The sequence below is a fragment of the Galeopterus variegatus genome, unplaced genomic scaffold (genome assembly GCF_000696425.1).
Source record: "Galeopterus variegatus unplaced genomic scaffold, G_variegatus-3.0.2 Scaffold6923, whole genome shotgun sequence".
In the NCBI taxonomy this organism is placed as follows: Eukaryota; Metazoa; Chordata; class Mammalia; order Dermoptera; family Cynocephalidae; genus Galeopterus; species Galeopterus variegatus.
In genome coordinates, this window is record NW_007733034.1 from 65,489 (window position 1) to 83,464 (window position 17,976).

Genomic DNA, 17,976 nt, shown 5'->3' on the forward strand with positions numbered 1-17,976 from the left:
CCCCCCCTGCCGCGGATAGTAGCGCCCCCGGCCTCCTGCCGGAGTGAGACGCGTCTGACCCCAGCCCCAGCGGCCGCGCACGAGGGCCGGCCCCGCCCCCGAGGGCCGGCCCCGGAAGTGCCGAGAGGGGGCGGGGTCACAGGGTCGGCTCGCGTGGGTCCTTCCGGCCGGCGGAGCCAACGCAAGGTCAGATTCAAGGGAGGGACCCGGGCAAGGCCACTATCGAATAAAAGTGCTGAAAGTCGTAAAGCCCCAGTTCAGATGGGAGTGCCCCACGGGACAGCACAGCGATAACGGCCAGCCCGGGGCCAGGCGGGAGAGGCGGTGTGCGAGGTTGGAGGGGGCGTCCCCAGAAACCCGGAGCAGCCAGGTCCCACGCCCGGCAGGAGTACCCGCAGATACTCTTTACTGACCATGTAGGCATCGCGCCGGGTCATTACATGTCTCCTACACACAGTCCGCATGGCAGGTAACTCCACTTGAAAAGGCAGGAAGTTCACATCAGTTTTTTTTTTTTTTTTTGTCTTTTTCGTGACCGGTAAGGGGATCGCAACCCTTGGCGTGGTGTCGCCCGCATCGCTCTCAGCCAGTGAGCGCACCGGCCAGTCCTATATAGGATCCGAACCCGCGGCGGGAGCGTCGCTGCACGCCCAGCGCCGCACTCTCCTCAGTGCGCCACGGGGTCGGCCCTCACATCAGTTTTGAAAGACAGTTGCACTTAAAGGAATAAACGTTAGTATTCACGATACAGAGATGGTAAGTAGGATGAAGTGGATCAGAAAATAAACACACTGAAGCTAGTGATCGTTACCCGTTGGAGTGTCCATCATTGCAGTTGGCAAGAAAATCCCTGTGGCTCAGCCAGACGGGAAATTCCCCAACTGGCCTAGGTAGCAAGGTCATAGTTTGGGCTATCTATTGCTGCATAACAAACTGCCTCAAACAGTGGCTTAAAACGACGATTTATTCTCTCTTAACAATAATGTGGATTCCTCTGCTGTTTTCACCTGGACTTACTCATGTGGCTTCCTTCAGCAAGGGTTGGCTGAGCTGGGCAGTCCAAGATGGCCTTATTCACACTCTGGCAGTTGGTGCTGGCCGGCTGCTGGGGCACCTCAGTTTATGCCTAGCCTTGGAAGCAGCACTTCAGCCACATTCTATTGGCCAGAGCAGCAACAAAACCAGCCCAGAGTTAAAGGGTAGGGTAGTGGACCCCACCTCTTGAGGAGAGGAGCCCAAAGAATTTGTGGTCATCTTTTCAGTCTTCCACAGAAATCAGTCTTTCCTTCAGTTAGAATAGAAACCATTAACACTTGCCTCTTTGGACTAAGGAGTATCCAGTGTTCACAGTTCAGTGATGCCGATACTGTAAATGACCAGGGCTTCATATAAAACTACAATAAAGACACGACGACTCCTCATTTGTTTATTATTACATCTTTGGCTAAGATCTCTGAGTTCATCTTTCTTGTGTTAGAAGTGGAAATGATTCTGTTCAGAGTTAATCACAGTAGGAATTTTCCTAATTATCATTAAAAATAGCCATACAGGGCGGGCCCTGTGGCGCACTCGGGAGAGTGCGGCACTGGGAGCGCAGCGACGCTTCCACCGCGGGTTTGGATCCTATATAGGAATGGCCGGTGCGCTCACTGGCTGAGCGCGGTGCGGGCGACACCACACCAAGGGTTGCGATCCCCTTACCGGTCATGAAAACGACAAAAAAAAAAAAAGCCATACAGTATTAATATTGTTGCTCTCTGCTTGTATTATTTCCTTCTAAATTGCATTTCTCTGAAATCTGAGATGGTACAGTTCACCCCCCTCCCCAATTTCCTGCTGAGATAGTTTTAGAGAATCCCATCCCCTCCTCCCTGCTCCAAGACTTCTGTCTGTTGGTTATTCTTATCCCACACCCTCCCCTCTTCTTCAGCTTCTCCACTGGAACCTTTCCATTGACACTCAAGCATGCTTTGCTCTCATCTTAACAATCCTCCAGTGACCTCACTTCTTCCACCTTTCATAAGCATCTACTCCCTTTCAGAACCAAGCTTCTTGAAAGAGTTGCTACACGTCGAGTATCCATTTCCTCACTTCCCATTCATTTTTTAACCTATTCCAAAATGGCTTTTGCCCCATTAGCCCAGCAAAAGTGCTTTTGCTAAGATCACTGTTGACATTCATGTTGCTAGATCCAGTGGACCTTTCAGTCCTCATGTAACCTTTCAATTGACTACCTCCACCTGGAAAGATTCCTGTGGGCAACCTTGACATTACCCTGTCTTGGTTTTCCTCCAGCCTCACTGCCAACTCTTCAGTCCCTTTTGCCATCTGCTCCTGCTTTGATTAGCCCCTAAATGTTGGAGTTCCTCAGGACTTTATCTCACATGTACATTCTCCTTAAGCAATCTCATTCATTCCCATAGCTTTAAATACCACTTATATGTACAACTTCAAAATTTATATTTTTAGTTCCATACATACAACTGCCTTCGAAACCTGGTATGTCCAAAAACTGTGCTCCTGAGCTCACTCTTTCCTCATACGGAACCTCCATGCATCTATCCTATTCTTTGCTAGAAACGTTCTTCCTCATTTCCCACTTCCAAACCATCACTACATCCTGCTAAACTTGACCTGAACTCTATCCCCTTCACTTCACCCCGATGACCATCACCGTCATCCAAATGGACAACCATGTCACTGTAAAAACCATAAATGTCATGTCCTCAGAGAATCCCACAATTAAAATCAAGTTTATGCCTACTGTTATGTCTCTCTGAATGCTTTACTTTTTCTTCACGGCTCATCACAATTTGTATCTTCTATAATTACTGTATAATGTTCTGTCTTACTGGGTAGGAAGATAGAAAGCACTACAGAGACAGTGGCTATTTATTCACCACTGTATCTTTATCACCAAGCACAATCCCAGGCTAGGTGAGCAAATGAATGATTTGTGTACTTTTTTCTCCCCCAAGAATTATGTTCTGTAAATGATAATAAGCATTGTTTTATCGGCATCGTCTCATGCAACAATTTTTTTTTTTACTCTAGACTCAGTATTCCCTACAAATACATTTGTTTAGTATTTTTCTGATTTATAAAATATTGCTTCCCCCAAAAGAAGATATGATGTCTTCCCCTCTTCGGTTTTTGGGAATATTAAGTATAGGAATGTGTTCAAAACATACATAATATAAATAGTTACAGATAATTATATGTCCAGATACAAATGATTTTAATTTCATCTGATATTACTTGAGACAACACTGCTGTTTCAAACTACCAGTTATTTTAACAGATGTTTTAACACTAGGCTGTCATATTAAATATTGGTGATATAAAATGGTAGCATCTGCTAGATAAACTATTACACTATTAAACTGTTAAAGAACTCTCTTCTAACCCTGAAATGGTTTCAACATGGGGGAAAAAGCAGTTTTTAAAGGAAGATTTAAAATGTGAAATACTTCTAAAGATATGCAATTCACTGGTCTTTTGCAGCGACCTTTTACAGAACAGAAATGTAAAATGTAGGAAGGCAAAGTACCCTAAAGCAAAATCCCAAACTGGAAATGGAAATGTAACATACAAAACTGGTACATCAGAAATAGTGTGAAATATTGATGTCAAATTGCTTGGATTTTTTTTTTTAACCAATTGTTAAAAATTCCATTAAACTTAAGATGTTTTGATGCCATTTCAAATACTATTACTAAAAAAAAAACTCTGGTTTTAAACAAAGATAGAATATAATACCAGAGAAATCTGCGTTGAATTTTGGAAGGCTTTTTCTCCCTAAAGTAATTGCCTTTTGAATATGCATCATCAAATGGGCCGGCCCGGTGGCGCACTGGAGAGTGCGCCTCTTGGGAGCGCGGCGGCGCTCCCGTCGAGGGTTCGGATCCCATGTGGAGACAGGTTCCCGCTCACTGGCTGAGCGCGGTGCAGGCGCAACACCGAGGGTTGCGATCCCGTTGCCGGTCCCCGGTACGGGCGCGACACCGAGGGTTGCGATCCCGTTACCGGTCAGTAAAAAAGACAAAAAAAGGAAAGAAAAAAATGTAGTCTGAGATGATTAATAAATGGTGAAAAATAAAGCAATAGTCTTTCTTCATTTTGTTAGGTTTTTCTAATAAGATTAAGTTCTCATTCAACACTTCCTCTTAAAAGAAATTTTTGGTTTCTTTGGTAGTATGTGCAAATTACTTCATTCAACATCTGTCATTTCTATCCCATTGCTTTCTTTAACATACACTACTGAACCCAAGGCTTTCTCTGAAAGAGATCCTGTGCCAATCCCTTCAATCCTTGTAATGTTTTCTTGGTTTGTGTCTTCTAATCTTATTTTCTTGGTGGTTTGAAATAACTGAGTCACTGGTTCCAACCTGCTTTTTTCAGTACCTCGCATTAAGTGATCTTCCACTTTTGAATCCATACGCATAGCAGATACCTGAGTAGCAGATTTACTAAGTGAAAATCCCATTGGGACAGCTGAACAAATATCAAAGTAGTTTGCAGGTACCTTTTTAAGTAGTGGAAACGTCTCTTCAACTTGATTACTGAAACACAAATACAGGTAACAAGTGAATACAGCGGAAATTTCAATTAACTTCATGGCAATGTTTGTTGAATGAAATATGGTGATGCTAAAAATATAAAGTACAATTACCTTCCACTTTTCAGTGTTTACATTTTCTTTGTGACAAGGTTTGCAGGTTCTATAGATTCCTTTGAAAGTCTTTCGAAAAGGAATTTACCCGATTTTATGTTTCATCATTTTTCAGAAATAATAGAACTTCTCTTAGTCCTTTCTGTTGTTCTTGCTAGCAAAACTTTTAATTCATTATTAGTGGGTTAAAGAAATAATTACCAAAGGCCAAGAACTCTGCTAGGTGTTCTACAAAAAATAAAGATGTACAGTAAAGATACTCATTATTAAGGATGCCCAACCTGTTAAGAGAGCATGCAATGTGGAGGGAGACCTTGGAGGTTCCCAAAGGAAGAGGGCCTAGGTCAGGGTTGGGCTTTGAAAGATGCACAGGAACTTGCTAGATAGAGTTGCCCAGGATGACAGAAAGGACAGGCTTCCTGGCATAGTAAAGATTTGAGAAAGCCCAGTGCTTGTTAGAGAATAATAGTGATTTATCAAAGATGCTCTAGCAGCAACCTGAGATCTGGAGCAGACTCAACAGCTGTGAATGAAAGCACTCTTTCTAGAATGTATTATTTCTTCAATATTCAGCTACTGTGGTATCTTTGACAATTCCATACCCATTAAACCCTAATCATGTATTGACTGAAAATTTCTAAAGAATTATCTTGAAACCCTGTTTATTCATTTGTGATTGAATATCACTGTTTAATCTCTAACAGAACAGAGTCCTGGGCCTACTATAGTATCCTATATATAGTAGTTACTCAAATGTTGGTAACATAACGATTAGATATCATAGATTTGTATTTGTGAGAATCAAATACAATTTAGCTAAATTTTTTAAGATCTCTACTGAAACTATAAAATGTAGGTATGCCTGTTTCTTAGATTTGGAACTCGAAGATGAATTTTCTTCCTCATCAAAGAAATATCCAATATTACCTCCTAATTAATAAAATTGAGTTTATTATTTTCTTTGGTTTCTCCTCTTTAATTAATTAAAAAGGAAACACTCCTGTCAAATATGCATAATTTGAATCCAATCCTATGTAAACAATCAAATAAGCCCTAATTAACAGACACTTTATAAAATAAAAAACTTGTTTTCAAAAATGTCAATGTCATGAAAGAGTGGTTGAGGAGGTTAAAATTACATATTTCCAAATGCAATGAATGATCCTGAATTGGGGGGAAAATGTACTACAAAGACCATTATTTGGACAACTGGAAAATATGAATACGGATGGTTTGATAATAATATTGCATCAATGTTAAATGCCATGAATGTCATAATTGTATTGTGTTTATATATGAATGTCCTCATTCTTAGAAAATATATGCTGAAATGGGGGTGAAGGATCGTAACTGCAACTTGCTCTCAAATTGTTTAGCAATAGATAGATTGATAGATAAATACAGAAAGTAAAATATGCAAAATGTTAATTATTGAATCTAGGAAGTAAAGGATAAAAAATTGTTAAATGTATTATTTTTGTTACATTTCTGTAGGTTTTATGCTTTTCAAAATACAAAATTGGAAAAAAGTGAAAAAAAAACCAACCCCCTAATAAAACTCTACATATTGAATTTATAAATATAAATTACATATTTAGGGGCCGGCCCGGTGGCGCACTGGATAGTGCACCGCTTGGGAAGCGCGGCGGCGCTCCCGCCCGAGGGTTCGGATCCCACATACAGACCGGTTCCCGCTCACTGGCTGAGCGAGGCGCGGGAGCAACACCGAGGGTTGCGGTCCCGTTGCTGGTCCCCAGTCCAGTACGGGGGCAACACTGAGGGTTGTGATCCGTTGCCGGACACGGAAAAAGACAAAAAGACAAAAAAAAAAAAAAAAATTACATATTTAAATGTAATATTGATTTTATAAATATAATTTATAATATAAAACAACACTGAATTTATAATCAACAAATGTAAAATAATGGTATAAAATTCAATTATCAATTTGCACATTAAACTTCAATCTGATAGCAGGATTGAGGAAGAACAAAATACGATAGGGTAGATTTGGCCCTGTGAGTCTCACCTTAACTTCCCCAGCGTTTTGAGGACATGAAGGGAGAACCAGTCTATCAGGGGCTCCTTTGGTCTGGCATTCAGGTTGCCATTCAAGAAGAAATCTTGAATGTATATGGAAGAATAAAGGCCCATAAAGAGCTAAATCAAAATGGACAAAAAGAACAGAGGCTTGCCTTACCAGACATTAAGATATGCTACAAAGTCAAAGTAGCAAAAACAATCTTATACAGGTGCAGGAACAAATAAATGACCAATAGTATATGACAGTGCTGCAACTGGGACTTAGGTATGTTCATAAACGTCACATGATACAGGTGGCACTATAAGGCAAAGGAGATGGAACAGACTAAGTTTAGTATGTCAGTATTATAAATACTGGCTCACTATGTGGATAAAAGTAAAACAGGATCTCTATCTTACATATAGAAATGGAGTCCAAATGCACTAAAAACCTATATGTGAATGACAGAACTATAAATGCAACAGAAGAAAATGAAGAACAATGTATTTGTCACCGTGGGGTGGAGAAGGATTTCTTGAACAAGATCTAAACAGCTTAAACAACAAGGGGAAAACAAATGGATTTGATCACTCATAATTAAGAATCTCTATTCAATGGAAAAACTGTAAGCAAAAAGATAGATAAGAGACTAGAAGGAGATATTTGCTAAGTCTAAAGCTGATGGGATTTAATAGCTGGAATATAAAAAAAAAAAAAAACTGCAAATCAAGAAGGAATAAGAAAACCCAATAGAAAAATGGGCAAAGGAAGACACAATTAATAGATTGGGGATTCCCAAATAGATAATGAGTACATAAAAAGATATTCAAACTAAGGAATCAGAAAAATGCAAGTTGGGCCGGCCCGGTGGCACATTGGAGAGTGCGCTGCTTGGGAGTGCGGCGGCGCTCCGGGTTCGGATCCCATGTGGAGACCGGTTCCCGCTCACTGGCTGAGCGTGGTGCGAGCGCAACACCGAGGGTTGCGATCCCGTTGCCGGTCCCCGGTACGGGCACGACACCGAGGGTTGTGATCCCGTTACCGGTCAGTAAAAAAGACAAAAAGGAAAAAAAAAAAAAGAAAAAGAAAAATGCAAGTTTATTAGCATCAGAATGGTAGACTTTAGAAAGGGGGATAGTATCAAATATTGAGGAGAATGCATGATAACAGGAAACCTTGTGCACTACTGGTGGTGTCATTCTTAACTCCTCTCTATCTTATTTTCCATATCCAATCTGTCAGTGAATTCTGTTTCTACTTCCACCCTTGCCCATGCCTCCCCACTGTGTATTCTTCAAATAGTAACTGATATGAGCCTTTTAAAACATAAGCCAGATCACATTTACACGCTCTAGTCACTTCTCATCTCAGAGGAAAAGTCAAATTCTCTACATATCTAGTCCCCGGTTGTGGTAGGCAGAATAATGACTCCCAAAGGTATCTACGTCTTAATCCCCAGAACCTGTGAATATGTTAACCTGTCAATATGTCATGTTACATAGCAAGGGGGAATTAAGGTTGCTAATCAGCTGACCCTGAGGTGGCAAGATTTTTGTGGATTAATGAGGGGTACTTATGTAATCACAAGGGTCTTTATAAGTGAAAGAGGGAGGCAGAAATGTCAGTGTTAGAGTCATGCAATGTAAGAAGGACTTGACTGGCCATCGTGGCTTTGAAGATAGACAGAGACCACCAGCAAAGGAATGTGGGCAGCCTGTAGAAGCTGGAAAGACAAGAAAACAGATTCTCCACTACAGCCTCTAGAAAGAATGCAGCTCTGCTGACATCTTGATTTTAGCCCAATGAGACCCATTTTTACCTCCAGAACTGTATAATACATTTTGCTGCTTAAAGCCACCAAATCTGTGGTAAATAGCAGCAAGAGGAAACCTGCTAACACTCTCTCCTATCTCTCTCCCTTATTTCTGCCCTAGTCCTACGATCTTATTGCTGTTCCTCAAGTATATGCTATGCCAAACCCTCTCCTGCTTCAAGGCCTTTGCACTTACAGTTCCCTCAGCCTGAAGGAATTTTTGAATTGCAAACCACTTCTGTTTAGAGACATGGAGCCTGAGACTATGAAGAGCCAGCAGACTTCTACTTGTGGCAGTGATGGAGTAACAGGGACCAGATTTATCCTCATGCCTTCAGCATCTTAAAAAATAGATAAAACACATGAAACAATATTTTTTAGATATTGGAAAATAGGCAGTGTAGGAGACTGATCCCTGAGAAAAAAGAAGTAAACAAGGTGAGCCCTATGATTGCTCAGTGCCTGGAATTTTCAGGCCTCAGCATAGGGAGGAAACTATAGAATTTTAAAAAATGAATATATGGGTAGTTGGAGTCCCAGATTTTTTAGAGGGCAGCAGGTATATGGGTAGTTGGAGTCCCAGATTTTTTAGAGGGCAGCAGGAGGGGGGACAAAAAAAAAAAAAAAAAAAGGCAAAACAGAAGTTTTTGTAGTGAGGCTTTTGAAATGGTGGAGAAACCAAGGAACTAGAAAACCCAGACCTTAGAACTACACAGAAGGTTTTTGTCATGAGAGACAGCATGGGTACTATATAAAATTTAGTTGGGACAGGCTGGAGTATTCACTGCTCTTTCGGTTTCCATAGAGGGAAGGACATTTTCACTTTCTTGGGTTAAGAGAAGAAGTCAATAGTTTTTGATAGAAAAAGATGAAAATCTTTATGCCTTCCTATGGCCTTAAAATGACTTTTTCCCTACATTCTTTCCAAAGAATCTTCAATAACATCTAGGTAGCATACATAAATGCTTAAACTTCTCTTATCGTTTCCCTATGGGAAGCACTTTTCTACTTCCTATAGTAATAAACTCATCCCCCCATGTCTGCAACTCCAAATGATAGTTTTATTAAACTTAGTCCCTTCTTTCCTATTTGTTTTCAATAATGCTACATAATGAGACTCTTGTATTCAAAATAATCTAAAGAGGACAGGAAATTATACATCATTCCCCTTAATATAACTTTTCAGGATGGTCTTTGAGAGCTCATGCTACTTTGTTCCTTATTTTACCAATTATGTATAATTATATTTTGGGGGGAATGTGCTACTTGGGTCCTCTGACCTTTTTATCTAAAATAACAGGGACATCCAATTTAATTTTTTAGTATCTAATTATACTTACAAAGAATATAGTATCTGAAAATAAATGCTACAAAACACGAGAATATGGAGACAATGATGAAAACAAATCAGGAGAGAGGTAAGAAAAACGAGGCACTTACATTTAAACGCACTTGTATGAAGAAATGTGTTCTAACATAAAAGTTTATCCCTGCCAATAATATCTTGCAGAAAACAATGAATACTCACCTGGCTAAACAGGAATTGTTAGTCTCCTCAAATGTGAGGTTATTTTTGAAAGGCACAGGTTTATACTATATCAACATCATCAGAGGACCGCTGTAAAAACCTAGTATCTATATCATCTGTGGGAAAAGACGGGAAGATAAAAGTCACGATTACAGTTCAAAAGATCCTCGGTTATTTAAGAAGATCGGGAAATGTGAAATATTAAGAAATATTAAGAAGACAATATTTCTTTTCAAGCTGGGCTCCAAAAAATTGGTAGAATAATGCAATGCTCATTCTTTTCCACTAAAAAGCTCATTTCTCCACTTTAAGGTAAAGTAGTTAATTTTAACGTAGTTGTATAGCCAAAAATATTACACGGATTAAGTTAAATGTATTCCCAGACTGAAGGCTCCTAAGTAAGAGAAAACAAGTTTAAATGGTATTAAACAGGAAAACAATCGATACAACATTAAATATCAAGTGAGGTTGTATTCCCTTTCCTTTTTTGCTAACCATCACCAGTTTTTCTGGAAACGAGACTTGAAGAAGGACTGGCATGTGGAGAATGAATACCGGTCAGAAATGGGGGCTTGCATTCCTACTTCTGCCACTTCCCGATTCGATCCCGACTCGATCGTGCAGAGCTGACCGAGGCCGTGGGTCCACAGGCTCCCCAAACTGCAGGCTGCCGGCGCTCCCCCGGACTGGCCGACTCACTCCCGCGAGGCTGCAAGCAGGAGGATCGGACCTGGAAGGCTCCCTCAAAATGGGCCCCTGGCTGCGGCAGGAGCTGCGCCCAAGAGCAGCTCTGAAGAATAACCGGTTCACTGAACGAGGATCCAGAATGATGATGCCCGATCCCTGGGAAAAGTAGCATAAAGCCACCGCGGCGAAGCAGCAGGTGTTCCAGAGCTGAGAGAAGGCGGCGAGGCGAGAAACAGCCCTGCGCATGCGCGTTGCATTCAGGTGTGGCGCCTCAGGCAGGGAGTGAGAACCAAGTGGTGGAAAAGGGGCTCGCGGATGGTTACTAGGAGACGGGACGCTCGATTCGGACGCTTAGGTGCTGCGTGGGCGTGCGCCTGCGCGGCGCGGATGGGCCAGGAAGAGGCCTCTCCTGGGCGCCCTGTAAGGCAGGCAGTGGGCTATACGAGTCGCTACGTGCGTGGGTGCGCGCTCACGGCTTGTAGTTCCCGCGAGAGGGAGAGTCGAGCCAGGTACGCGTGCGCGCAGGGACTGGGGGCGCGCGGGACGGAAGCGGAGCGAAGGCGCCGGGGAGGTGGAAGACGAGCCCCGCTCAGGTACATAGCGTGAGGGCGGGGCCGACTGCGGCGCCGACCGGGGCTAACCGCCCCCGCCTCCTTCTCGCTGGGTCCTGCCTTCCTCTGCCTCCGCCGGGGCGGGGCCAGGTCGATTTGGGGGTGGGAAGGGAGGAGACAGGGGCGGAGGATGAGGACCGGGAGGGACCTGCTTCCCCGGCTGAGGCCGAGGTCTGGCAGTCGCGGGGATGAGCTCCGGGAAGGATGACGGGCTGCGGAGCCCGGGGATGGACCCGGAGCTCCAGGTAGGAGCAGTGGAGATGCGCCGGATTGGGGGGGAGACCGCTAATGAGCCGGAAGGTCTCCGAAAAGGCGGCTGCAAGAGGGCGGGTGTGGCGGATTTGGGGGCAGTGGGTGACCCCCAGGTGGGTTTTCGCTGCTTGAGCCGCTGTGAGGGGCAGTAGCGGGCAGGGTCGCGGGCCGCGTAAGCCCTCCAGGAGTAAACTTTGCTCTTGTGTTGTCTTGGGAGTTTAGGGTTGAGCCCAGTTCCTATGGTGACCGCTTTGCTTCCCGCCGCAGCTGTTGGGAGGACTGTTTTGTTTAGAAACGCTCTGGAGTGGAGCTGAGGAGTTTGGAAGTCAAAAATTTGGGAATTCAACCTGGCTCTTCCTGATTCCCATCTCTCACTGCTGAGCCTCTTTCTAGTCTTTGGGAGGTGAAGGGCCGAGATCGCGTAGGCATTTGCAGGGCAATCTCATATAATTTTAGTAGAAATTGTACACAGGAAAGGCAGGGTAAGCTGGCTTTTGTTTGAAAAAATATTTTGAGACTTAAATTGGATAACTATGTGATTGTGGACCTGATGCCTAAAATCGTATAGGAATACTTTTTCCCCCCCAAATAAAGTTAAGAATCGAGGCTTCAGGAAAAGTTTGTATAGCTGACAGTGTCCCAGCGTATTCCTTCTTTCATTCCAAGTCCTTAAGGCCTTATATCCCAGGAAGTTTGTTGTTTTAAATTTCCTCTGCTGTTTTCAGCATTTCGAGTACACTTTGCTTACCTCTAAGGAAATAAATAGAATAACAGTCAGTTTGTAAGCAGAATAAAATGTTAGTTATAAATATGAACGGAAGTTGTCATATTCACATCTGCCTCCAGGATAAAACTGATTCTTGTTTGTATTTTATTTGGACAGTAAACTAAATCCTTCAGTCTTAATTAGTGGGAAATAATTAGGAAGGTACATTAATGAAATATTTATTTTAAACCTTAAAATTTGGCATTATTTAGTGGCAACTTCCTAAGTATATCTCATTTTGTCTTCTGAAGAAAAGTCACTGCTTGGAGCCCAGGAAATAATCAGATGTAGAGACTCTCTGAGCTCTGTTTTCCATCTTAGTTGCTTAGACTGGTTTGCTTTAGGATGAGATGGTTTTAAATTCCTCCGTAAACAAAACCAGTTAGAGCGGGCCTCATTATTCTTTACATTTTTAGGTAACTCTTTCCTTTCTTTCCCTAGAGGTAGCCACTATCGCAGACTTCTAAATAGCCACTCTTCTTTTCCTTATATTCTTACAGTCTTGGTATGTGAACATGAGCATTAGTTTGGCTTGTTTTTGAACTTTATATAAATGGAACTGTACTAAGTATTCTTTTGCATCTTGCTTCTCTACTCACCATTATGTTTTTCGGATTTATTGTTATTGTTGCTTGTAGTTGATTTATTGATTAGTGTTCCCTTGTAGGAGTATACCACAATTTATCTACTCTACTGTTGGTGGACATTAAGGCTTTTATAGTTTTGGACAATTACGAACAACAATGCTATGAACAATTTTACACCTGTATCTCAGGATAATCTTTTGAAGTGAGCTAGTTAGTTAGGTCGTTCTTTTTGTCTTAGTTATGCTATTGACATCAGTCTATTATGTCTAAATTTTTTTTAGTATAAATTTTTTTTTAGTACAGAAAAACCTCTTGAAAACAACTATTTAACCTCTTTTTACGTTTCCTAGAGGTCTCGATAAACACTATTTCTCCTAAGACCATTGTTTTATGCTGCTTTGAAGAGACAAGTTATTTCTTTGCACTGTAGTCTGGAGTGAAGAAAAGAGAGGAGCTTCGATTTGGATGGAATGAGAGGAGAGATTCTTTTTTTTTTTTTTTTTAAGAAAGGTTAACCAGCATGGCTTTACTATTTATTTATTTTTTTTTTTTTTTTTTTTTTTTTTTAAGAAAGGTTAACCAGTATGGCTTTACGATTTGGGTGGAATGAGAGGAGAGATTCTTTTTTTTTTTTTTAAGAAAGGTTAACCAGCATGGCTTTACTATTTATTTATTTTTATTTATTTTTTATTTTTGTCTTTTTTCGTGTCCGGCAACGGATCGCAACCCTCAGTGTCGCGCCCGCACCGGACCGGGACCGGCAACAGGCTCGCAACACTTGGCGCTGCACCCGCACCTCGCTCAGCCAGTGAGCGGGAACCGGTCTGTATGTGGGTCTGAACCCTCGGAGGGAGCGCCGCTGCGCTTCCCAAGCGGCGCACTGTAGCAGTGCACCACCGGGCCGGCCCTGGCTTTACTATTTTGATTGAAGTGAATTCCCAAACATTTATTCACTTATTTTTATTATAAATATAAAAAACTTCTCAAAATTATTCATTAAATTTCGTGTGGTTTTTTTACATCCTCTGTTAGTGGGATTATTTTTCCTACTTCAAAGTGTCTGTAAATCTAAACTTTTGGAAACGATTTTAAAAAAAGAAAACAAAAGCTCAATCCTAGTTGATTTGATTTCAGAATCCCATGTAAAATACTCCAGTATTTTCCATTATTTTATCAAAATATTCAATAGACATTTATTGAGCACATATCTTGTGCCTCATAATTTGTTCAACACTGATGTTTTTTAGCATATTTCTTACTTCCTATTTCACTGAAAAATTATATATATGTATTTTATATATGAAATATTTATATATTTTATATATGTATATATATATATTTGGGGGGGGCAGCTGGCTGGTACAGGGATCTGAACCGTTGACCTTGGTGCTATCAGCACCATTCTCTCCCAAGTGAGACACTGGCCAGCCCCTATATCACTGAAATACTAAAATTAAAATTCTATTACACAGGAGCTTCCTCAGATTTCTACCTCTTATCTAAATCTTCACGTATTTTCTTTTCTCTTTCCTGTTTCAGAGGACAGTGCACACTCTTTATCTGGGTTTTCTCATATTAGCTCGGCTTTCTTTCTCTACCAATTAACATTAACCTGTGTCTTAGGAGTCCCTTGCTTCTATACTGTAGGTCTTCTTCACCTGGAGTCCAGGGACCTTATGGAGTTCTTGAACCCCAGAAAATTATTTGTAAGGTTTTGTATGTATTTGCATTTATCTGAGGAGTGACCAAGGGCTTTTGTTTGATTCTGAAAGGGATCCCTGATGTAAAAAGAATTAAGAAATAAGTTTTTCTCCTCTTGTAATGAGCCACCCACACTCTTGGTCTTCCTTCAACTTTAGTTCTACCTCTCTTCGTCTCACAATCATGCTTCCTAAAAGTTTACATTTTCTGTTTTCTTTTTTTTTTTTTGCGCTACTGATGTATTCATTAGTCCTCTTCAGACTTACTTCCACCCCACCCCTACCGTTGAAACTGCTTTATTCAGTTTCATAAAACTGTCATTAAATTTCATTATTTTGAAAGTATTTTATTGACCAGACAAGAGCCTAGATCTCTTGGATGTTAGTAGGGGGAGACAGAGAGTAAAAAATGAGCAAATAAATGATATAATTTCAAGTAGTGATAAGTGCAAATGACCTAATGAAAGAGTAAGTGGGAGAGAGGCTACTGAAGGTGAGTCAGGGAAGACCCTCTGACATTTCAGCCAAAAAGCTGAGGGTGAGAAGGAGCCAGCCATGGAAAAGGCTGGGGAGAGAATGTTCCTGAGAGAGAGAAAGCGAGGGTAGAGGCCTTGAAGTGGAATGAGATTGATACGTTTTTGTCTATATGGGCTGTGAAGGGCAGGAAAGAAAACCATAATTTCTTTTCTCAGTCCTCATAAGTTCTTAGCTGGAACACCTCTGTAACAAAAGACAGATCAACAAGAGAAAAGCAAGTTTGGGCCGGCCCAGTGGCGGACTGGAGAGTGCGCTGCTTGGGAGCGTGGCGGCGCTCCCGCCGAGGGTTCGGATCCCATGTGGTGACCGGTTCCCGCTCACTGGCTGAGTGTGGCGCAGGTGCAACACTGAGGGTTGCGATCCCGTTGCCGGTCCCCCGGTACGGGCGCGACACCGAGGGTTGCGATACCGTTACCGGCCAGTAAAAAGACAAAAAGGAAAAAAAAAAAGAGAAAAGCTAGTTTTATTTTAATGAGTACATTATATATCAGTTGGGTGGAACATCATTTCAAAGGTATCTCTCTCAAGGCAGTAGTTTGGAGCTCTGCCTTAAATAGTATTTTAACAAAGAGCCATAAATCTTAGAGTAGTGACAAGACAAAGAGGAATCTCTCAAAGCCAGCAAACTGTGGGAAGGTAGTAAACTTTGCTTCCAGATTCCCCTAGCCTTGTTGATGCCATTTCTGAGCCAATAAGCCTATAGTCTTCTCTAGTAAAGGTAGAATTTACATCTCTGTCTATAGGCAGGAAAGAGGGAAGTAGAAGTAGAAAGATCTTTTGTCTTTGTGAATGTCTGTCCTGCCATCAGGCAAGCAGAGGGAGAAGCAGAGTATCCTCCTGTGTTTTAATCTATCTGAACAAACCTCAGTATTTTAGAGGAAGATTTTGGTTTCCTTTAGCTGCTATAATGAAATATCATATACAGGTTCGCTTATGAACAACATAAATTTAATTACAGCTGTTCTGGAAGCTGGGAAGTCCAAGATGAAGGTACCAGCAGATTCAGTGTCTGGTGAGGGCCTGTTTCTTGGCTCATAGTTGGCACCTTCATACTGTGTCTTCACATGTTGGAAGGGGCGAGGGAACTCTATGGGGCCTCTTTTATAAGGCAACTAATCATTGCCTAATAACCTCCTAAAGACCTCTTAATATGATCACTTTGATCACCTCTGAATATGATCACTTGGGGGTTAGTATTTCAACATATGAATTTTGGAGGGACACAGACATTCAGACTGTAGCAGCACATTAGAGCAACAGAAAGACCAGGAAAGTTAGTGGGTGAATAAAGAAGAGTACTAGATCTTTTAAGTGAAGGCAGGGGCCAAATCCTCTAGGCCCTCAAAAAGTTTGGATTTTATTCTGATTGCAGTAGGAAGTCATTGGAATGTTTTTGAGCAGGATCTCATTATTTTAAAGTGATTGATTTGATTTCAGTGAGGAGAATAGGTTGTAGGTAGCAACAGTAGAAGCAGAAGGACCAGTAGGAAACTGGTGTAGTAGTCTAGGTGGGAGATGATGTGGACTTGGACCAGGGAGGTGGCAATAAATGTGTAGAGAAGTGGATGGATTTAGGGAATATTTTGGAGGTATAACCAACAGGGCTTGCTAATGGATTAGATGGGAGTTAGGGAAAGAGAAAAATCAAAGACAACTCCTTGGTTTTTGACCTTGGTACTTGTACAGTGATGGTGCCATTTGACATGGGGAAAACTGGGAAGGAACATAGTGGAGGCAGGGTTTTAGGCATGTTCAAGTTGCCATGGCTGTGGACATCCACTAAAAGCAATATAATGTATTAAGTGCTCCAGTAGGAGTGTATTCATAGTTCTTTGGGAATGGCGAGTACATCCTAAATTTTGAGGGGAGAAGTAGAAGTCAGAAATACTTTTTTGTAGCCCTTTTTTTGGTGTTCCCTTAGCCTACATGTGCATTACTCTCATGTGGCAGTATTCATGCTGTACTTTAATTTCTGATGTTCTGGACTTCCCTAGACCCATTGAGGATTGAAATTGTAGGGTTTTGTTTGTTTTCCATCTTTTTATCCCCAGAAGCTAATATTATTGGTTCATTCTTGTTCTATCTATTTATATATATATATTTTTAATTGGTTATGAATATTCATGAGATACAAAGCTGATTGTCACCTCTCATGCCCAAGATGTGAAGGCCAGATCCATACTGGCAGCATACCCATTACCACAAATTGCATTTGTATCCCGTGTCACCCGCCCAATTATCCCCAACATCCCTCCCCCTCCCCCTTCCCCCCCACTCCACTTTGTTGCCCAAGGAATGTTCTCTCCCTCTGCAAGTCCAATGCACTACTGTGGTCTTTCTTTCCTTCCTTCTTTCTCTCTTAGCTCCCACATATGAGTGAGTACATGCGGTATTTATTCTTCTGTGCTTTGCTTATTTCACTCAATATAAGTTTCTCCAGGCTCATCCATGTTGCTGCAAATGGGAGAATTTCATTCTTTTTTACGGCAGAGTAGTATTCCATGGTGTATATAGACCCTTATCTAGTCATCCATTGTTGGACATTTTGGTTGGCTCCATGTCTTGGCTATTGTAAACAGAGCTGTGATGAACACGGGAGTGTAGGTACCCCTTCGACATGATGATTTCCATTCCTTTGGGTATATACCCAGAAGTGGGATTGCTGAATTGTATGGAAGATCTGTCTGTAGTTGTTTGAGAAACCTCCATACCGTTTTCCGTAGTGGTTGTCCTAATTTACAGTCCCATCAACAGTGTAGGACCATTCCCTTCTCTCCACACCCTTGCCAGCATTTGTTAT

General features: G+C 41.7%; 1 protein-coding gene across 1 annotated transcript in view; it reads right to left on the reverse strand.

The window, feature by feature from the left end:
- LOC103606894 (lipoyltransferase 1, mitochondrial) overlaps window positions 1-10,043 on the reverse strand; it is a 17,272-nt gene extending 7,229 nt beyond the window's left edge. The window contains exon 1 of the mRNA XM_008591453.1: window positions 10,037-10,043. The gene's annotated coding sequence lies outside the window, so the exon portion shown is untranslated. The remainder of the gene's footprint in view (window positions 1-10,036) is intronic.
- Window positions 10,044-17,976: the final 7,933 nt, after the last annotated feature.